Source organism: Vulpes lagopus, chromosome 4 (genome assembly GCF_018345385.1).
Source record: "Vulpes lagopus strain Blue_001 chromosome 4, ASM1834538v1, whole genome shotgun sequence".
Lineage (NCBI taxonomy): Eukaryota > Metazoa > Chordata > Mammalia > Carnivora > Canidae > Vulpes > Vulpes lagopus.
This window is the reverse complement of record NC_054827.1, coordinates 113,731,403-113,753,324: the sequence shown is the minus strand read 5'-3', so window position 1 is coordinate 113,753,324 and position 21,922 is coordinate 113,731,403. Positions and strand designations below refer to the sequence as shown.

Here is a 21,922-nt window from a genome sequence, read left to right as displayed (position 1 = left end):
CCAAATTGATGAACCCACCTTCCACCTCAGACCCCATCTGCCTGTTTGCTGAGATTCACCTGTGAGTGAGATTCCATCCCATGTTGTCCTCATCCTTGGTAGATCTTTGTGCACCAGCAAACACTCATAATCACCCTTTGACACCCACCTTCCCCATGGGGCTCTAGCCTGCGAGAGCAGGGGCCATGCCTGCATACTTGAAGTCTGCACCTCCCTGCCTGGCACGGAGGTGCTCAGCAAATATTCTCAAACTGCCGACTCCTGTGTGCTCCCTCTCAGACCACAGCCTCCACCCTGACACTAAAAGTTTGGTGTGAGCCATCCTGCACACTCCTCCCCCTTTGCCTCTCAGACCCAGCCCGAGTCCCAGGGCTATCTCAGCTCCCATTCTCTCCCTCCTCAGCCTGGCAGGAGCTTCCCATCTGGCTGCCTGCTCATCTTCAGCCCCATGACGCAGCCTCTACCTGCCCTCGGAAAACAAGAGTGATGAATTTTACTTTTATCTGTGTGCCTCGGGGTTCCGATCTATAATATGGGACAATAAGCACCCCACACCACCACCATTTCATAGTGCTGTGGATGGAGAGTAAAATCAACTCACACAATTAAAGGACCCAGAGTTGTGCCCAGCACATGGTAAATATTCAATGTCAATTATTAGAAGTCATATTATGCGATGTGTGAATATGCTGTCAAAGACAGGAGGCACAAATCCTTAGTAGTACTGAACTACTTTGCTTGCTTTGAAATACCAGATCTTAGTACGGGGGTGGGCGGGGTGTTTTAAACTGATCTTATGTACATCCTATTTGCCCAATGAATGTTGTACCTTTTGCAAGTATGGAAATAAGGATTTTACAAGGAGCCCTTACATGTGACGGTGTCCCAGTGTGGACACTAGATGGAGCTGAGACCATAAGAGTGGCTGTCGGGACTCAGAAACAGCTGGAGAGAGCCACCTGACCCTCTAACGCTTCTGCAGCCTTCAGACTGGGCTGGAGGTGGTGCTGGTTCCAACTGGATCCCCTGGTGGCAGAGTGCACTAAAAGGTCTGTCTAGTGACCACTCGGGCCGACCACAGACACTGCACAGCACACGTCCCCTGTGGCCACCTGAACGTAAGGCAGGGCAAGGGTGACTTCCTGGGTTTACAGAGAGAGGAAGACGCAGCCCCAGAGGCGCAGTCACCGGCTCCGGGCCCCGCCCAGTGCCGCCCTGCGGTCACCGGCTCCCAGGCACGGGGCTCCGAGCTCCGGAAGCGGGGTGGCCTCGCCCTCCCGGGACCTCGCAGTGGGGGGTCGGCCCCGCCCCCGCCCTACGCAGTGGGACCCTGCGTGCACTCTGCTGAGAGGCTCGGGCCGGCACCCCCACACACCTACCCCTCCCCCCACCCCCCCTACCCCCGCGGGATTTTCTCTTTTCCGGAAATGTTTTGTTTTTTAAGGCTTTGCTTGTATAATAGTAGCGCCCGCTCACTGTAAGAAACTCATGTACACTGAAGAGCACGAACAGAAAACGTTCAAGTGGTTCAGAAGCCAGCACCCCCAGAAACACCCACAGACACCTCTTTCCACGGCCGTCTTTGGAGAGAAGGACAGGTAGATGGATCGAAAGCTTCTGGAGAAAAGGGCTCGTACAATAATACATGCTCTTCTGGGAAAAGTATTTAAATTTAACAGAAGGAACGGAAACCTAGATGTAAACCAAAGAAATTGCCAGGCTGCAAATAATTGTGCTTATGTTTCTAAATTATTTCCCTAAAAGGAAAGAAAAATACCGGGAGGCTGGATTCGTTTCTTTAAGCATGTTTCCACTGTAGATGGCATCTGACAGCCTGTGATTTAGGATGAGGAAATGAGCTCATTCATTTCCTATCCCCTTCCTCTCCCAGAAGCTGTGACTTCTTATTTTTACATTGTCAAGGTTTGTGCTGTTTGCATCCTGTCCTGTAACCATCCTTCCCACCATTGTCTGGCCCAGTTCCGTGCACCCGTGGGTCCTCTGCTCACTGACAGCCCTTTCCAAATGGTTTTTAAGTCCTGCTCCTGAGTTCTGGATTTTGGTGTTCCTCCTTCTGCCTTGACTTGGCCTTCAAAGAGTCCATTCCCCGAGGGCCGCGTTGGTCCCAGCCTCAAGGTTGTGGCTGCTGGGCTGCAGGGTTAGAAACCTCAACGCTCTGATGGGGGCAGGTGGATTGTCACATTGGCTGATCTACACCCAGTGAAACTGGCACACATCCCCAGTGGATGGACAAGCACTACACTTCCTATTGTGACTCCTTGCTGAAAACCGAGTCTTGAACTTGTATTTGGTGAAACATAGTTGAAGTTTTAGACTCTGGAAATAAGGGAAATGACTGATGGGTGGGGGTGGAGGAGAGAGTATTGTGTTCAAGGAAAGCACATGCCAGGCTTCTAGCCCAGGGAGCCCCCCATGCCCTCGCTTCCCATCACTACCCGCACCCCGATATATTTTGTCCTTTTGACAGCAGCACTGTATACTATCTTCATTTAGGGAAAATCCAGCTTCTTCTTCAAGGCCTACACCGGACAACTCCTCTGTGAAGCCTTCTGTGAAGTTTGGATTGTTATTTGGCAAGTATTTACTTCCCTCCGCTCCCACCATGGGAGTAGTATACCTCCAGCCCCTTTGGCCAATGAGTTGTTTGGAGACCAGACCTGTGCAAAGCCTTGACATGGGCTTGATAGCAGAGCATGCCCACTTGAGCTTCTGTCATTGCTGTAGGCACAGATTCCCTCTGCATTGCCCACTGGTTCCAAAAGAATGAGACAGGGCAGACTTCAACCAAACCCCTGCCCAGGAGCCAATCCAGCTGCCGAGCAGAGGTTGGCAGGGCTGCCCAAGTCAATCTGCAGACACAGGAGTCAGAAGTAAATCCTTATAATGTAAGCCATTGAATGATGGGGTCATTTGTTACGCAGTGTTCTGGTGATAGTTGACCACATACACTTTCTCTGTCTATTTCGTCTTTGGGGTTTGAGTGGTACTTTATGCCACAGCTTCACTTTTTTAACTGTAGGGCTGATTTTGTTGTAATATCTGCCTTCCCTCTGTGTATGAGAAACTTGAGGCAAGGACTGTGTCTGACTCACTTCTGACAATCCAGTGCCCAGCTAAATGGGACCCCAAAGCCACCATCCTTTCCATTTGCACCCTCTCCAGGACAGCTCAGTCTCAGTGGGAGCCCCAGGCCTCTGCTTCCAGGATACATCTGCAAATTTGGACAACGTTCAGAAGCCCCAAGCTTTGGTATCCACTGCGGGAAGTAGAAAACACTCAGAGCATGGCTGCCCTACCTGGGAGCATTTGGAACACAATGGCTTCTTTCATAGCCAGGCTAAAGAATGGAGACAGAGAGAAGATCTGGTAAATTCATATTAGGGGGGAGGGGACAGAGAGAACATAAACGACAAGCCTTGGCATCATAGAAATCTCAGAAGGCCAGTTTGCAAAGGTGCCCAGATATCCAGGGGGCAGTGGTGGCACCCTCACTAACATAATGGAGGTCTGTCCCAGGAGAATGAGCATGGCAGCCAGAGTTCTGGGCTAGTGAGGGGCAGCTGCAGACCGGATTTTCCGAGCTCTGCCCACCAGCATCTTGCTATGATAATCTAGGTTCCAGCTAGCCTAGTTTCCTTAAACGTTATCATCCAAACCAGGACACATTGTGAGCGTGAAAGGAGGTGCTGTTAATAATTGTGCCGGAACAACAGGCATGAACAGGAACTGACTGTCAACCAACCAGGGCAAGCAGGGATGTAGGGTCAGCCTGGGCCCAAGGAACAAGTCATAGAGGCAGTCTTGTTCAGGGGTCAGGTGCATGGGCTCTGGAATTAGAGACCTGAGTTTGCACATATCTCTATCCATCCTGGCTGTGAAACCAGGCTATTCAGTGGTCTCAGTCTCCTCGGCTGGAAAATGGGGATGGCCAGACCCACCGCACCGGCTTGTGCCGGCCCCTAGTAAGCACTTTCTAAATGTTATCTATCCTGCTTGCAGTATTTCTTTTTATGAAATAGCTCCTTTATTCCTAGACTTCAGAAGTGCAATAAAAGGATTTGTTGAGAAGACCAAGCTTACACTCTGAAAGGAGAAGCACACACAGTGTTCTCAGCACACAGAGGGGAACTGGCTGGGCCTCCACCCTCTCCCCCCCGCTAAGGTGCTCGTGTGACTCACCAGTCTGGCCAGGGTGGAGGGGCCACCCTCAGATCTTTCCCGGATCCAGAGACCTGGCACTAACCTCAGAGGATGCTTGGTCTTCATCCGCTGGAAGCCTGGCCTGGTAAGTACTGATTCTTCCTCCACTGGTTTCCACAGGGCTTTCATTTCCCCTCAGCAAGCCCTGCACATGGCCAGGGCTGGGCTTTCTGGTCACAGAGGATCCTTGCAAGCTGGAGGCTGCTCAGACCCCCTCCCCAGAAGCCAGGCCAGGTCAGGGCAGCCCCGGGCCCCTGATGATGCTCGCTTGATCTACCTGGCCCATGACATGTTCTCTCCTGGGAATTCAAGGCTTGAGTGGGAGAGACAAAGTCTGGGTGTCACTGAAATTGAGCCACATTCATGGCGGTACCCTGGAGGGAATGTTCCACTGAGGCCGCAGAGTACCACTATTCCGCCCAGCCATTGAGCAAGCGCCTCTGAGGCTGTGCGCTGCCCCACTAACCTCTCATCAGTGCCCTGGAGTGAAGAGTCGCTTTGGCCGCCAGCTCACAGGGACTGGACTTCTTGAGGAGCAGTGCAGGGACCCCTGCAGCTCTGTCTGGTCCCTAGCCGGGGTGGCTGTGCTGCCACCTGGGCTCCAGCTACTGTCCCTGCCTCCCCTTCCTCTTTTGGATCAGGCAGTGGTGGTGGGAGCTGGTGAGATATTTCACTTCCTGCTCCAGGTTCTTTCTGGAGATCACTGTCCCTGGCCTAGCTCTGGGGAATTCCCAGCGTCACACTGTCGCACACGTCTCACCACCTCCCTGGCAAGGCCTGGCAATCACTGGTTCTGCAGAATGCTAATGAGGGGTGCACAGAGGAGTCCCCTGCAGGCCCAGCGAGCTGGCTGCTTGAGTGCAGTGATGGCACATCTCACTGAAGGGCTTCCCGAAGGCTTTAGAATGCCAGCCCGCTTCTAGGAGGTTGGCACGGAAGGCAGCATTTCTGAAACATATCGGACCCCCGAGCCCCTTTTGTTGGGACCAACTCGTGAGACTGATGTTCTATGGAGCACGCCGTGAAAGGAATGGAAGCAGGTAGGGAGAGATGAGGGCAGGGTGCAGGGGACACTTAGAGAGAGACTTGGAAAGGACCAAATGGAGAGAGGGGAAAGGATGAATCAAAAACCGAGAAACAGGGGCACCTGGATGCCTCAGTTGGTTAAGCGGCTGACTCTTGATTTCTGCTCATGTCATGATCTCAGGGTTGTGAGGTCGAGCCCCATGTGGAGCTCTGCACTGGGCATGGAGCCTGCTTAAGATTCTCTTTCTCCCTCTGCCCCTTCCCCCCAACACATGCACATGCTCTCTCTCCCTGCCTCTCTTTCTCTCTTTGAAAAACAAAACAAAATTTAAAAACTGAGAAAGAGCACAAGAAGAGGAGGAGGAGACACTCAGCATTTCCCACATGCCTGTGGGCCTGGCTCAAGGGAGCCTGCGAGATGCCTTTGACTGATGGTGAATATTACTATTACATCTACTGATTACCAATGTTGACATAAATAAGTGACTGCCCAAAGCCACACGTGAAACTTGAACCCCAAGTGGAGATGATGTTGCTGCCTATAAAGAGCACCTCTGGTGTCCTCCTGCTGCCCTTATACACCTTTATGGCCCCCAACTTGGTGCCCAGGAATGTGCCCAGCTATAGCCTCCAGAAGTTGATTTTCTTTCTTCTTCTTCAATTCACAATGGTCTGCCTGGTTCATCTAGTTTGTGTGAATGTAAGTGTGGCTTATTAAAGTGTTTTTTGGTAAAACCATTATTTCCAGCTGACACTAGGCGTGAAAACTTGGAGAGAATATATTTTTTTTTAATGTATATTTTTTGAGTACAGCTGACACACAAGAGAAAATCAAATTTAAAACCACAAGAAATATCAGCCATCAGAAAGGATGAATATCCACCATTTGCTTCGACATGGATGGAACTGGAGGGTATTACGCTGAGTGAAATAAGTCAATCAGAGAAAGACAACCATCATATTGTTTACTTATATGCGGAATATAAGAAATAGTGAAAGGGACCATAATGGAAAGGAGGGAGTCTGAGTGGGGAAAAATTAGGTAGGAAGACAAACCATGAGACACTCCTAAGTCCGGAAACAAAGAGTTGAAGAAGGAGAGGTCAGTGGGGGGATGGAGTGATGATGATAGGCACTAAGGAGGGTACTTGATGGGATGAGCACTGGGTGTTATACTCTGTTGGCAAATTGAAATTAAATTAAAAACATTTTAGAAACCCCACAAGAAACAGTAAAAGAACCAAATTGTACAAATAATGAATGAGGGATTGAATCAAGATGGCAGCTTGAGAACTTATTATGACCTCTGTGCTCCAACCCACCCCTCTAAACATGACTGAGATGATAAGTATTTAAAGACCATCATAGGACTAGAAACCAAACCGATATCCTTCAGTATCAGATTATGAGAAATAAAGGATGCTGGAAAGTGAAAGGCAAATAGATGGGATTGAGTTGAAGGTGAAAATCCAACCTTAAATGTTCAGAAAAGGATGCTGGGAGGAGAGGGAGCTGGCTCTAGGGGTGTGCCAGGTATGGTGGGGGGAGTAAGGTCCAGGGAGCTGACTAGGCAACAGGCGCGACAGGTGCAGTGTGGGGAGGGCTCCCTCCTCTCCCATCCACTGCACCCAGCAGCTGGCAACAGAAGCTTCTAGCAGATGGCAGAGAGATAAGGACCAACTGGGGGAATGGGGTGGGACACAAGTCTCATTTCCTTTGTAAACAACGAGCCCTTTATCAATAAGATAAAGGCCAATGCCCAACCAAAAAAACTAGGGCCAAGATTGGATCAGGCAGGCTGACAGAGAATGGAATATAAAGAACTAATATCCATATGGGAAGACTCTGGACCTGGCTCACAATTAAAGTAATGCTAATTAAAACGAGATACCTGTGGTTCACTGTTAGCAGCAATTTGAAAAGATTGCAATGCTAGAGGCTAGTGAAGGTGTGGGCAAGCAGGCTGATGGGACGTCAATCAGTGCCACCTTCCTAAAGGACCATTTGACATTAGCTATCAAGCGGATTTTAAGGTACTGGAAGAAAATACGATAAAATATATTTTTTATAGTCTTGGAGTGGGGAAAACTTTCCTAAGCAGGACACAAAATCTAGAAACCCTAAAGGGAAAAAAAATGGACAGATTTGGCTTCAAAAATAGAAAACTTCTATAGCGCTAGAGACCATATCAAAGATAAAAGATAAAGTACTGACAACAGGAGCAGCATGCGAAACAACACTACAAGAGTCCCTTCACAGCAAATACAGAGCTTTATATTCCAATGTTAAATGGTCGGAGGACGAGAGCAGGCATCTGGCAGGAGAATGCAGATGGCCACCAGTTGAAAAGGGACATGTATGCTCACCAGGGATCAGAGAAAAGCAAATTTAAAAATTTTATAGTATCTTGTGTCAGCAAAAGGAAAGGGGTGCTTTTGTGTGCTGTGGTCATTACATGCCGGTAGAGCCTTTTGATGGGCCATTGGGAGAACCTATCAACATATAAAATGTGCAGATAAGCTTCCAGGAATCTACTCTTTGGAAATACCCGCTCAATTGCACATGGCTATGCCTGCGAACAAGTATGCTGATCACAGGACTGTTTGCATTAGAGAAACACTGGAGATGATGTAAAGAATCAAAGTGGCAAGTGTGCTTTTTATATTTTTGTATTTGAACTTTTTCTATCTAATATTTTTAAAATTATTGCCCCAGATGGGGGAAATCCTCTGTGTCTGATTTTCATGCTAAGGAGCTGAAATTCTAGTACCTCCTATCCCTACATGCCATTCGAGTGTCCTTGAAATCAACCCAAACACGCTCTCAGGCACAGCCAGAACCAAAGAGAAGGAGCATAGCTCAGAATGTGGGATCCATAGAACCCAGCCCCTCCTAATGGGAAGAGAGGAAGAAGTGGATTCCCTTTACATGACCCCTTATCCCACCTGGCTGGGGAGGCTGATGTGAGGTGAGGACCATGTGGAGGCAGAAGGCAGCTCCTACCACTGGCCTGTGCCTTGTGCCCACAGCTGGGCTGACACTCTACCCAGCCCCAGAGAGGGAATCAGGACAACAGCCCAGTCCTCCAGCATCAGGTTCAGAATTGCTTCGAGTAGCGCGAGGACAAGAACTCACCCCTATTGTGCCAAGTCACAGGGTATTTACAGTGAGGTCACATAGACTTGGGAGCCCAGGAGAATACCTGGATATAGAAAGAGCCAAGATGCTAGTAAAGCTGAGCAGGGGGCAGTTCTTTGCTCTGTCTTCTCCCAAACGGCACGAGTGACTCAGCCCTCCTGAGGGTGCCGCTTTCTCTCTGCTTCCACCATTTGGTCTCATCTCACTCGTGACTCCCTTCTACGTGATTACTCCTACTCAGGGCTGATAATCCAAATACCTAACAGCTACTAAAGCATGGGCCCCTGCCAGGCAAAACTAACTATGAAGAATGGAAAGAGGCTGCAAATTACCCCTAAACTCACTGACTTAGAACAACAAACATTTATGATCTCACCCACTTACGGATCAGGAATTTGAAGCTGCTTGGCTGGGTGGCCCCAGCTCAGACTCTTTCAGGAAGTTGGGGTCAAGATGTCAGTTGAAGTTGTAGTCATTTGAAGGCTTGACGGGGCTGGAGCATAGGCTTCCAAGCTGTCTCATTCATAAGTCTGCCGGCAGGAGCCCTTAGGGCCCCCAGGTCCTCTCCAGAGGGCTGCTTGAGTGTCCTCACAGCATGGTGGCTGGCTTGCCCCAAGGGAGCGATCCAAGAGAGCAAGGCAAAGTCACACTGTCTTTTAGACCTAGCCTCAAAAGTCTGCCATTTTTGCAGTATCCCGGTGGGTGCACAGACCAGCCATACTCTATGTGGAAGAGATTTTGAAAGGGTTTAAAAACTAGAAGGTGAAGATCAGTGGGGGACACTCTAAAGACTGCTTCCTCTTTGAAATTCTCTAATGGATTTGCATCATCCTTAGAACAAAACATGAATGTCTGCCCATAGCCTGCGATGACTGGCATGACCCGGGTCATCCCTGCACCCCAGGCTCTGCCTGCACCCCAGGCTCATCATGTCCTTGGCCCATTTATGCTGACCTCGAGACCTACCCACCTTCCCTCTGTGCCTCGACATCCCAAGCTCATCCTTCATATTTTCCACTCCCTCTGCCTAGAAGTGTCCTTACCAGACCTTTCCATGGTTGATTCCTTCTCACATTTTAGGTCTCAGCAGAAACGTCTTCTCAAACAGGCTTACCCGAGCACCTTATCAAAAATAGCCCCACCCTGCCTGTCTCTCTCTCACATCACCTTGCCTGGGTTTTCCCCCCACTGTTACAAATGTGTGGATCCTACATGAATGATGATACATCATTTTTGATCAGATGTATTTACACATGCAATCAGCACTGATGTCATCCTGTCAGGCTATTTTTTCCTTTGCAGGGGCCCATTCATAACACCCTGTGCTAGCTTCTTCCCAGCTCAGCACTACCCTCTGTCCAAAATGATCTTGTGTGTTGCATTATTGTCTTTCTGTAGCAATAATGCAATACACGTTGTGACAGCGACAGCCCTTGCTTACAAGCAACAGACTCCTTTCTAGCTAGTTTAAGCTGAAGAGGAATTCATTCAAGGAGAGTAGGCTGCCAAGCAGGGCAGAGAACCAGGCCTGGAGGGCATCTGCCTGGATCAATCCTTGTATGAGCCCCACTGCACACACACACACACACAACACACACACACACACACACACCGCTGTTGCCCAGCTAGGCAGCCGGGCACTTGAATCTGGAGACCATCACTGGGATGCCTGCTGCTGCTGCTGCCACCTCTGGGAGCCAGATGGATCTGCTGTTCTCTCCAGAGAAGATTCCTTGACACCTGCTTCTCGGTGTCACTTAGGCTCACGCAGGTGCATCTGATTGGTGGCATCTCGCGTCCCGTGCTCAGCTCCATCTGCAAGTGAGACTGGGAACTCACTTGGCTTCCACCATGGAGAGGTATGAGTTCATAAGGTGGGGAGTTCTCAAAACTGAGGAAGAGTATTCCATGGTTTGGGGAGGCCAGAGTGAATTGATGACATATATCCTCCATGGAGGTCTTTTTCACCTCATCACCAAACTTACCTTGCCACTTAAACTTATAAACAACAACAAAACCCAATAGCGATCAGAGAGCTGTTTCCCAAAATAAAAATAGTTTCTTGTGAAAACAGTTGATGGCTTTGCTCCAGAACTTGAGGGCTTTCTGCCATTCTCTGACCATCTTGCTCATCTATTTATTTATTGCTTGCCTCTGGGTAAGTGCCTCGAGAACAGGGACCTTGTTTCTCTCTGTATCCCCAGTACCTAGAATGGTGCCTGAGGCATCACCGGTGCCATAGATGTTAAGTGAATGAATTATGTGCATGAAATCTCCTCCCACATTGAATAAGGCAGACCTGCAGAAATGGCACTGTGGGACTTCCAAGCCTTAGCTCCTCTGGCTAACCACCTTATTCTTTGGCTATTCCCAACTTCAGATTCCAGAGAGTAGGAATCGGATTGCTCATCTGCCTACATATACCAAGCCATGGATCATCAGGCTATAAATTGGAGGCTCCAGGGAGAGGTGTGTGCCTACTTCAGCCTGTCAGAGGGACTATGAGATCCCAGATGTGTGTGATGGGATGACGTGTCTTAGTACAATGGATCACATCTCACCTGAGGATTGGATTCTAAAATCTCCACGTAAGACCTTCTGCTGTGTAGTCAGATTTACTCATGAAAGTCCCTTACATTACCACAGATTTCTCTCCAGTACCACACCGCCTTTCAGAAATCCAACATAGCCGGTGTCTCTTCAAAGTGGGGACAGATGGCAGTTTCCCTGGTGAATCACCAGGTGTAGTCGGATTGCCTTATGGGTTGTGTGCTGTAGAAAGTGCACATGAGATGCTCCCAGTGTCAGAGGTGCAGGGGACCCAACCCCCTAAGAAGACCACAGATTCCCATCACACCTTCCACCTGTTGCTCACTGGGCTACACATGGGGAGTGGTAGGAGGCAGGACCTCAGCACTACTCACATTCTCCTCCCCTCCCCTCCTTCTTTCTGTTTTCTTCTTCCTTTTCCCTTTCAAACACATACATACTATGAGGTTTGGTGATTTTTTTTTTTATAACATCCACTTGCTCTTATTGGGTTTACACATGAATTGTAAGAAGTCTGAATAGAAGAAGAAAATTAATCTGATCCCAGTGAGAAAGGCCCGAGCACAGAAGTAAAAGAAGAAAGCAGTGAAATGTTGTTGATAATCCTATTCTCTGGAATAGATCTCTCAGATGAAATGAAAGAAGACTTTAGAAAATGGCTATTACCTGTTGTTGGGGGGATGAGACGAGGACAGTGCAGGGGAGCTGGTGGCCCCCATCACCTCGAAACTACTGTTAATAGGATTACAGGAGGTTGGATTATTAAGCAGAAGAGAGACAAGAGAAACCTTTGTGGCAGTGGGGGAAATTACTGGAGAGAGGGAAGGAAAGCTGGGGAACATGCCAGATTTCCAGGAGAAAGTGTGAACATATAGGAGGACAAAAAAGCCCTGAAAATTCTGAATAAATTAAGTGGAATCAAAGATCAAAATGTGTTTATTTTTTTCTCTCCCTCTTACTCTTTCGTTCTCTTCCTCTTTCTTCCTTCTCCCTCCCTCCACCCACCCTCACCCCCATCTGTCTTACACACACATACACACATACACACACACAGCAGAGAGTCTCCTCTGGTCTCCTCTGCTTTCTTCACTACTGTCTCCCCAGAACTTAAAACAGTGCCTAGTCCTGGTGCGCCTGGCTGGCTCAGTCCATAGAGCATTTGAGTCTTGATCTCAGGGTCCTGAGTTCAAACCCCACGTTGAGCCTAGAGCTTAGTTTAAAAAAAACAAACAAAAACCAAAACAGTGCCTAGCTCATAGTAAGTATCTAATGTTTGTTAAATAAATGAATAAATGGAAGACTTTATAATGAACTGAGATGGGCCCTCTTGCCCTAATTAAAATGAGAAGCCCACTAATCCTAAGATACAACTTGGTGAGATCTCTAAATTTTTTTTTAATTAATTTTTATTGGTGTTCAATTTACCAACATACAGAAAAACACCCAGTGCTCATCCCGTCAAGTGTCCACCTCAGTGCCCGTCACCCATTCCCCTCCACCTCCCGCCCTCCTCCCCTTCCACCACCCCTAGTTCGTTTTCCCGAGTTAGGAGTCTTTATGTTCTGTCTCCCTTCCTGATATTTCCCAACATTTCTTTTCCCTTCCTTTATATTCCCTTTCACTATTATTCATATTCCCCAAATGAATGAGAACATACACTGTTTGTCCTTCTCCGATTGACTTACTTCACTCAGCATAATACCCTCCAGTTCCATCCACATTGAAGCAAATGGTGGGTATTTGTCGTTTCTAATTGCTGAGTAATATTCCATTGTATACATAAACCACATCTTCTTTATCCATTCATCTTTCGATGGACACCGAGGCTCCTTCCACAGTTTGGCTATTGTAGATCTCTAAATTTGATGGAAAAAAATCAAGACTTCTCTCAAACTTTCAGCAGAAAACAAAAATTAAATAATTTCCCCAAATCTTGAAAACCAAGACAGCTTGGTTTCACAAGTGACTTCACAGGGCAACCGTCATTGCCGGAAACAATGAAATGAAGACCACAGAGACCTTGAGGGAACAAGAGGCTCCCAGGACCCCTGAAGCCGGAAATCAATGGGAGGAGGCCTCTGATGGAAACTGGAAAATTGGCCTCACGGGGCCTTTGGTGAAGCAGAGGTTGAAGGCCACCTGCAGGGGGACGGAGAGCATTCCCTCACTCCCCCGACACTTCTATATCCCAGGCCTAGAGTGAGAGTGAAGGAAAACAGGATCAAAGCTCAGAGCAGGGTTGGTTGGCTTCCCTGCCAGGGCAGCCTCAACCCTCCCTGTAGGGCCTCTGGGGAGGTTACCACCCCGCCCATCACTGGCAGCCACAGTTCTATGACAGTGCAGGTCCCAGTGCAGGGGGGAGGTGACCTACAAGACAGTCTTCCCAGAATCTATGATCACTCAGGCTGGGTACCCTTTAACCCCAGCAGAGCTGGGGTACTGGAACACTGGAAGCCATGGAGGGCTTCATGGTGATGACACCCTCGGAGTCTAGCCAGCATGTTTGTGTTGGTTGCACTGTGGGATGGGCAGCCCAGTTTCTCTCCCAGATACCCTATGGCCCCCACCCTTCAGAGCCCGACTGGCTGCCGTGACCCTGGAACAGCCTTTGTCCTTCCCCGTAAGCCAGACCAGAGGCAAGCAGGTGCTTGCTTACCCCACCCCCACCCCATCTTAGCAGGCGTACACCACTGCAGCCCAGCTCCTCACCCCCCTGCTCCCCTCCTTGCCTCCCTGCCTGCTGTGGCCAGTTCTACCCACAGCCACAGCCCTCAGGCCCATCCTTTCAAATGCGTTCGTGGGGTACCCAGTCTGCGCTACAAGCCAGTGGGTAGAAGTCTCGAAACATGCCATGGTGCAGTTTCTGACTCTACAGAGGTGGTGACCGAGGCAGATCTCTGCACAGATCAACCACTCCCAACTCTCCAAAGCTCTGGAAGGATTGCCTTGGACACATCCCCCAGCCTGTACACAGTAAGAAAGTAAGCAGTACTTTTTGTACCTTGGGGACAAAAATAAAAACCCAGTCACTTAAGTGTCACTCCTACAGCAGCATTGACTTAATGACTAGGAAAAAAATACCATTGTCTGAACAAAGAGACATATTTGGTGAGTTTTATACTGACTGACATGCTTAATTCCCATCCCTCTGGGGGAAAGAAAGCACCAAGTGTTCCCCCCACCCCCACCCCTGCCCCAAAAGGATAAAAATAAATTACCAGAACAGACACAAAACAGCAGCCCCAGCTCCCTCCCATGCCAAGCACTGTCTGGTGACTGACTCACCCAGGGACTGTACCGAAAGGGACAGAGTCCCTTCCATTAGGTTATAAGAAAATGACGATGCCCCTGCTGGTGACAGGGCCAGCTAAGGGATCCTGGCCTGAGAGTAGCCCATCCTGGGGGCAGGGGTATGTGTGGGGAACCCAGGCCAGCCTTCAGTTCCCTTCGTCTTCTCTGTCTATGCATCTGTCTCTCTCTCTCTGTCATCTTTTTTTTTCTTACGATGTATTACTGTGTCTGCATGTCTTTGTCTTTTCAAGGGACAGAGGACAGAATTGTCTGTCTGTCTCCTGGTCCCCATAGGTGTCTGCTGGCTGGCCTCTCTCAAGACGAGATCTCTCATCCCTGCTTGCCCAGGACATCTGCTTTTCCTCTCTCCCTATCTTGGCAGAGCAGCTTTCTCATCTCTGCTGAACCATGGCTGTTCTTTTCATGATCCTAGCAAGTTTGGTGCCCATGATACTGACTGTATCTCCAGGTGTCCTGGATCCCAATCCACAGGACAGAGTGGGTGCTTGGCTCAGCCTCCGGAGGGCCTGCCCTCCCCACTGTCCTGTGGCTCTGTGCTTGGGTGGGGGCGAGGGACGGCAGGACCCACTCTTGGGAATGGTGGTGGGTGTGAGTTTTCAGCCACAGGGGCAAACCCTGAGAATACACCTCTCAAAACTCTTCTAATCTTACAAACCCCATGGAAGAGGTGTTCTTAGAAATCCCTGGGGCGGCCCCCACACGTGACGCTCCCTTTTGCAGATTTCATAAATATACAAATTTCTAAGGCTTAAAAAAGACATTATTTCACATGTGACTATGAAATAAAATAGTAAAATAGGTCCCTGTTCTACATGATTCGGGCTGAAAGCCTTTCTAAATGCAGCAAGCTGCATTAGCATCTTCATGCAGCCTCTTCCTAATTTAAAGATACTATAATTATATATCATGCATTGACATTGCTGAAAATCTGTGTAGAAACTTGGCCTGGAAAGGACCTAACCAAAACACGCGCTTTCCTTGATCTAAAATGGCTAGAATTACGTCTGAAAAATCCTACATATTATCAGAGACAGCTCTGGGAATGGTGCTTTTTCCTGTGTGCCTTTTTTTTTTTTTTTTTGAAGATTTTATTTATTTATTCATGAGAGACACAGAGAGAGGCAGAGACACAGGCAGAGGGAGAAGCAGGCTCCCTGCGGGGAGCCCAATCCGGGACTCGATCCTGGGACTCTGGTATCATGCCCTGAGCTGAAGGCAGACAGACACCCAACCGCTGAGCCACCTGGATGTCCCTTCCTGTGTGCTTTATCAAGACCTCCTCCTCATGTCTCCGAAGAGGATCAGGAAGGCACATGTTCAGCCAGAAAAAAACACTCAGAAAAACATAGCTTCTTAAATGTGGGGCAATGACAATCTGTAGGTTTCAGGGAATACAGCCTGGGGGAGAGATTCTGGCCTTTTCCAGATTCTGAATGCCCAACAGACTGCAAAGGAGAGATGTGTGCATTATAGAAACTAAATGCAGCAAAATTCCCCCATCACACAGAGAGACTCATTGTTGTTCAAGTGGCTGTATCTCATCCAAGGCATTTGGCAGTTCTCCTCTTGTTTCCCGGGCATTTCTCAAACCACGATTTGTCTAGTTTCCAACTGTGCTGTCAAAGTCCCCGGGATGGGAGGACCAGGTCTGCCCCCTTAGGCTGAGCGCAGCAGCTCTGAGTTGATCTGTTTCATTTATTTTCCTAATTTAATTTTGATTTGGTCAGTTGTACAATAAATATTGGTTAAACAGCAACAGTCCCCTAGCCCAGAATCACAAAGTTCACACTCTTGAGTTAGTTCTTCTAATATTTACCTCCATAATTCTCAATGATAAGCTTACATGATTATTCATGAGTTTTTCCGTTTGAACCATCCTCTCCTGATTCCTGAACTCTTGCTGTGGAAGAGGAAGATAAAGCTCTTATCAGGCACCTCTCCCCCTACACACTCCAACACCCACACGTAAACACACCTTTTCCCCTCCTTCACCTTCCCAAGAGAGTTACGGCACAATTTTAATTAAATCAATAGTGCTTACATTATTCTGACTGCCAAAGATGCTATTAATACCCCACCCATCATGGGAAGGGCACCTAATCCCAAGTGGGGCTGGGGAGTGGAGGGCCAGTAGGCGGGGATAGGGAAAGATTTCTGGAAGAAGTAAGAGACAAAAGTAGGGATTGAAGAACAAGCTGGAGACAGCAAAGGGATGGGACAGCAGGAAGTGCAAAGGCCCAGAGAGGGAGGGAGCCGAGGGCAGACAGTGGGCTGGAGCAGGCTCAGGGGTGGGGGGCACAGGGACATGAGCTGGGATGTCAGCCGGTGTGGGAGCTGCAGGGGAGAGCAGAGTCACCATCAGAATGCATTTCAGAATGATGCTATGGCAGCCATGTGAGGATGGATAGAAGGGGCAGGCCCAAAGCAGCTTCCCCTGGGAAGAAGTGGTGAAGGCCTAGACCAAGCAGGTGGTGTCCCAGACACTGAAGAAAGGAGGTGTTTCAAGGAAGAAGAGGCCCAAAATGTCCCCCGGTGTTGGGAAGCCGGGAATGATGAGGAGCGAACAGAGCCTGTTGAATAGCATGGCAAGGAAGTTGGTGAGGTCCCAGAAGAGAGCTGTCCCAGTGGGTGGATAGAAACCACAGAGGTTGGAATGCAGAACGGGGAGAGAATAGGACATGAGAATATAGAGTCAGAGTAGAGATAATGCTTTCTAGAAACTTGGTTTTGAAGATGGTCCAGGAGCCCTGTGGTTCAGTTCTCCTCCAAAGACCTGAGAAGCCTGTAATACTGCCTGCCATGCAGCTATGTTGTTTTCTTCTCCTTCTGAGGAAAAAAAAAAAAAAAAAAAATATATATATATATATATATATATATATATATATATATATATATATATATCTGTTTATGATTCAAAACCCCACCGAAATCTGTTCCCCTTTCACACAAAGACACATTTTACATCTTTGGTACAAAATGAATATGGAGTGTTTTCATAAGTTCTTAGGAAAACTCTCATCCCCAAAGGGCACTGATTGCTAGACAGAGCTGCTGTGGGCAAAGGAGCAAAGGGAGAGAAGAATTGCCCAAGGAGATCTGGTGGGGAGTGGTTCCAGGGAGTGGGGGACGTCACATTCATGCTCCCCTTCTTCAATGCTGGTAGAATATTGAACGGTCACCCAAGGACTAGAAACAAAGGTCAGGATTTTGGTTTTGTTTGTAAACATGTTTGTGTTTTGCCCAGTTTGGCCATGTCCACTATCTCCACCATGTCCACCATGTCCACCATATCCACCATGTCCCCCATGTCTTCCATATCTACCATGTTCCCCATGTCTCCCATATCTACCACGTCCACCATATCCACCATATCCACCATACCCACCATGTCCACCATGTCCACCATACCTACCATGTCCGCTATATCCACCATATATGCCATGTCCACCATGTCCACCATGTTCACCATGTTCACCATGTCCACATCCTCTCAGATGAATGAGAAACCCCAAACGCTTCCTGGAGCAGTCTGTTTGCAGTCTGAGCAATGTGTGCACAAAATGCTGAGCTTCATTCTCAGCACTGAGGGCAACATTTCCAGGACTCTGGACCCACTCGCACATAGATTCCAGCACCATCAATGGGTCTAGTCTGTGAGGTGTCACCATTGGTCTCAGGGCTCCTCTGGGAGGGTAGTAGGGTGCTCAGCTCTATCAGGGAGATGGGGGTCGTTGCACACAGCATGGTAGTTTTGCTCCACCCAGCATTTGTAATATTCGCATATACCAAATTAATCTTTTTACAAAGCTTTTATCAACTATCATATACAAAAAGGCATAAAGACTAATACAGAATGCTCACGTCCTTATCACCAAGTGTAAGGAAAGTAAAACAAATATTACCAAGGGAGTTGAAGCCCCTAGAGTGTCCCTCTCTGCAACCCCCTCCCCCTGCCTTGAGACAACTGCTGCCTTGAGTCTGGGGTGTGTTCTTCCCGCACCTCCCATCACAGCAACCCAGATAGGATGGCCCTGTGCAATGGGTCTTGTTGCAGGTGGGTGAAGGGGTTGACTCTCAGCATTGCAGTAACAAGTAGGAAGAGAAATCCTGGCAGCAACAAAAAAAGACAGAAAGCTCTAGCAATAGAAATACAGCAATTGCATGGAGCGTCTGGCTAGCTCAGTCAGTGGAGCACGCAACTCTTAATCTCAGGGTTGTGAGTTTGAGCCCCATGTTGGGTGTAGAAATTACTTAAAAATAAAATCTTAAAAAACAAAAGAAATATGGCAATTGCAGAAGAGAGAGAGAGAGAGAGAGAGAGAGAGACCAGAAGTTCTCTGTTGCTGATACCTTAGTTCTCACACAAGAGTGACAAGTTTAGTGAGTGACCTTCTTAGGACACAGAAATCTGATTGTGGACAACCCATGGGACAATGACAAAGTAACAGGACCTGGACCAGGACTGACCCGTCCCAGCTTCTGTGGCCAAGGTTTCACCGAGGTCCAGGTGAGGATGAGGAGTTCCCAGTTAACACCAGAGCAGAGCTGGGCCAGTTCTGTGCATTGTTTTCAGGCGTGGCTCAGTATCATCTGGCTGGGCAAGTGCACTGAGCCCATTCCATGGTGCGGGATTCATTTTTCCTATGAGTTGTTGCTCAGATGGGCCTACCCACCAGGGTCACATTTGGCTCAGGAAAATCAAATAAAAGCCCTATTGGATTGTTGGGCTGTCTTGGAGCACTTCCTCGGGGACAGATGAATGAGAGGCTGTTGGTTGACATTTAACTATGGTTCCAAATTTATCAAATGTCTCCCGTGCAGTATGTCCAAGCCAGCCTAGAAGTGGACCAGACCCGGTGGCCAGAGGGCCTGCAGGCCTTCAGGCTGTCCTGCTAGGGCTCTCCTCCCACTCCAGGCTGGGCACAGGCCCTCTGCTTGTACCTACGAAGAGTAGTTTTCTGTGCAAGACATCTTTCTCCTCTCTCGGTTCTTTGTACGCATCACATGGTATATTAATCTGCTTGAGTTGCCATAGCAAAATACCACAGACCCAGTGGCCTCAGCAGAAATTCATTTCTCCCAGTTCTGGAGGCTGGAAGTTCAAGATCAAGGTGCCAGCAAGGTAGGTTTCATTATGATGCCTCTTCTACTGGTGTGTAGGTAGGGGCCTACCATCTCAGTGTGCTCACATGACCTCCTCTTTACACACACAGAGGGGGGGTAGGGGGAGAAGAGGGTGAGCTGTGGTGTCTCTTCTTCCTACAAGATATCAGTCCTGTTAGATTAAGGCCCCACCCTTTTTTTTTAAAAAAAAGATTTTATTTATTAATGAGAGACATACAGAGAGAGACAGAGGCAGAGACACAGGCAGAAGGAGAAGCAGGCTCCATGCAAGGAGCCCGATGTGGGACTCGATCCCGGGTCTCCAGGATCATGCCCTGGGCTGAAAGCAGCGCTAAACCACTGAGCCACCAGGGCTGCCCCAAGGCCCCACCCTTATGACTTCATTTAACCCAGATTACATCTTAAAGACTCTATCTCCAAATACAGTCACATGGGGGTTAGGATTTCAACACATGCATTATGGGAGGGCACAGCTGAGTCCATAGTGCATGGACACCCAACAACTGCTCATAATCTGGTCTGCAGCTCCACAAAGAGTAGAGAGAGTAAAGTTTTTGTGTTAAAAATGTTATATATCTGTGTGGTGGTTACACAGCAGTGTGTGTATAAATTATTTTTAAAAATAAATTATTTGAGGTATATACTTAAGAATTGTATGCTTTGCTATATGTATGTTACACCTCAATAAAATTTTTTAAAAAATGAAAACACGGAAGAAAAGAGAATCCAATTAAATCTCTGAGGCCTCTGGGAATGAAGAAGATGGCCCATGGTGTCTTTAGGATAGGAATTGACAGCAAGGCTTTAATGTAAAGGAATGGAAGGAACTTTGCTTTTATTGAGGATTTTGTTTATTCAGGTAGTTTTGGCTTTTGGGAAGGGAGGTCAAGCGTACAGAGTCTTACATGAATCTAAAAGAATCAGAAGAGTGAGGCCTCCTAAGGAACGGAAACTGGGTTATTCCCTCATTGCTAACTCAATCTCTCTCTGTCTCTCTCTCTATGTCTCTCTTTCCTGCAATCTCTGCCTATAGTAGGCAGTAGACTTTTCTCTCCTCATCTATTGCAGTCATTCCTCCCATCAACAATTCCTTCCCTTTGTGTCTCTTAGGTCAATCTCCTGAGAAGGTTCCAGCACACCTTTTTGCGCCAGTGTCCCAACATAAGTGAAAAGGCTGCCTTTAGGTCCAAACATCCGCCTCAGGAAGAAGGAGTCATGTTGTACAGTTTGAAGTTACTTACGGCCAGGTCCTGAGTTAGAACAACCTATTTTCAAAAGAGCTGTGGAGGAGCAGGCAACAAGAGAGGACTTTCTCAAGAACGAGGTTTTAAGGATCTCCATATATATTTTTTCTTGTAATGTTTTCGGTTTGGGTATCAGGGGAAAGCTGGTCAGAAACGGAGCTGGGAAGTGTTCTCTCCTCTTCAATCTTCTGGAAGAGTTTGTGTAGAACTGGCATTCTTTCTTCCTGAAAGATTTGGTGGAATTCACCAATAAAGCCACCTGGGCCCGGAGCTCTCTCTGTGAGAAGATGTCTTAGCTACACATTCAATTTCTTTAATAAATATAGGGCTATTCGAGTTATCTATTTCTTCCTGAATTGGCTTTGGTAGTTGGAGGCTTTCAAGGCAATTGTCCATATCATCTAAGTTAGGGAATAAAGTTGTTCGTAATACTGTCTCATTAGCCTTTTCACATCCGTACAATCCGTAGTGGTGTTCCCTCTTGCATTCTTGATATTGGTGAATTGTGTTTTCTCTGTTTTTTTCCTGGTCAGTCTAGCTAGAGGTTTGTCAATTTCATTGATTTTTCTCAGAGAATAAGCTCTTGGCTCCATTGGTTTCCTTTATTGTTCTTTTTCCTATCTCGCTGATTTCTTCTTTGATCTTTACGGTTTTCTTTCATTTGCTTCTTTGGGATTTAATTTATTCACTTTTTTCTAGTTTCTTAAGGTAGAAGCTGGCCTCACTGATGTGAGATCTGTCTTCTTTTCTAACATGAGCATCTGGTACTATGAGAACACAGGTCCCTGATGACAGTCCATGACTTGAGCACTGGATCAAGTCTTATCTGAGGCTACTGCTTCTCAACTCTGGCTACACATTAGAGCTACCTGGTAAGCTTCTAAAAGTATCCATGCTTACCCCCCACCCAAGCCAATTAAGTAAAAACTTTTGGGAATGATCTCCAGGATGAGAAGTTGTCAAAAAGCAGGTAGGTTTAAGGGGCAGCAAGGATGGTGAATCTCTACCATACTAGGCTAGTGTTTCTCAAACTGTCTGTAACAAAGGCAGTTTTTTTTTTTTATTTCCAGTTTTATATTCCTGTTATCTTATGAAATGATACTTTGTAACATACAATAAAAATGAACCATGTGGTTTCCAGAAGTTTCCTTCATGAGAAATGGTACTTCTGTTGCCTTTTAAATCCAAGTGTCCTCATTAGTCTTTATTATTATTAACAAAAGAGGAAAGGAAGTTTGTACAAAGAGGATTATGCACATAGTCATTTCAACAGTATAGTTGTATCTCATGTGGAACAGTAACAGATG

The 21,922-nt window shown here is 47.6% G+C and overlaps 1 long non-coding RNA gene across 1 annotated transcript; it reads left to right on the top strand.

Annotated features, from left to right (window-relative positions):
- Positions 1-266: 266 nt before the first annotated feature.
- On the top strand, positions 267-11,852 carry LOC121489068. Its single transcript, XR_005987261.1, has 5 exons — positions 267-1,598; positions 1,765-1,923; positions 2,515-3,387; positions 4,056-4,306; positions 9,466-11,852. It is a non-coding gene; the product is annotated as an uncharacterized LOC121489068 (long non-coding RNA).
- Positions 11,853-21,922: the final 10,070 nt, after the last annotated feature.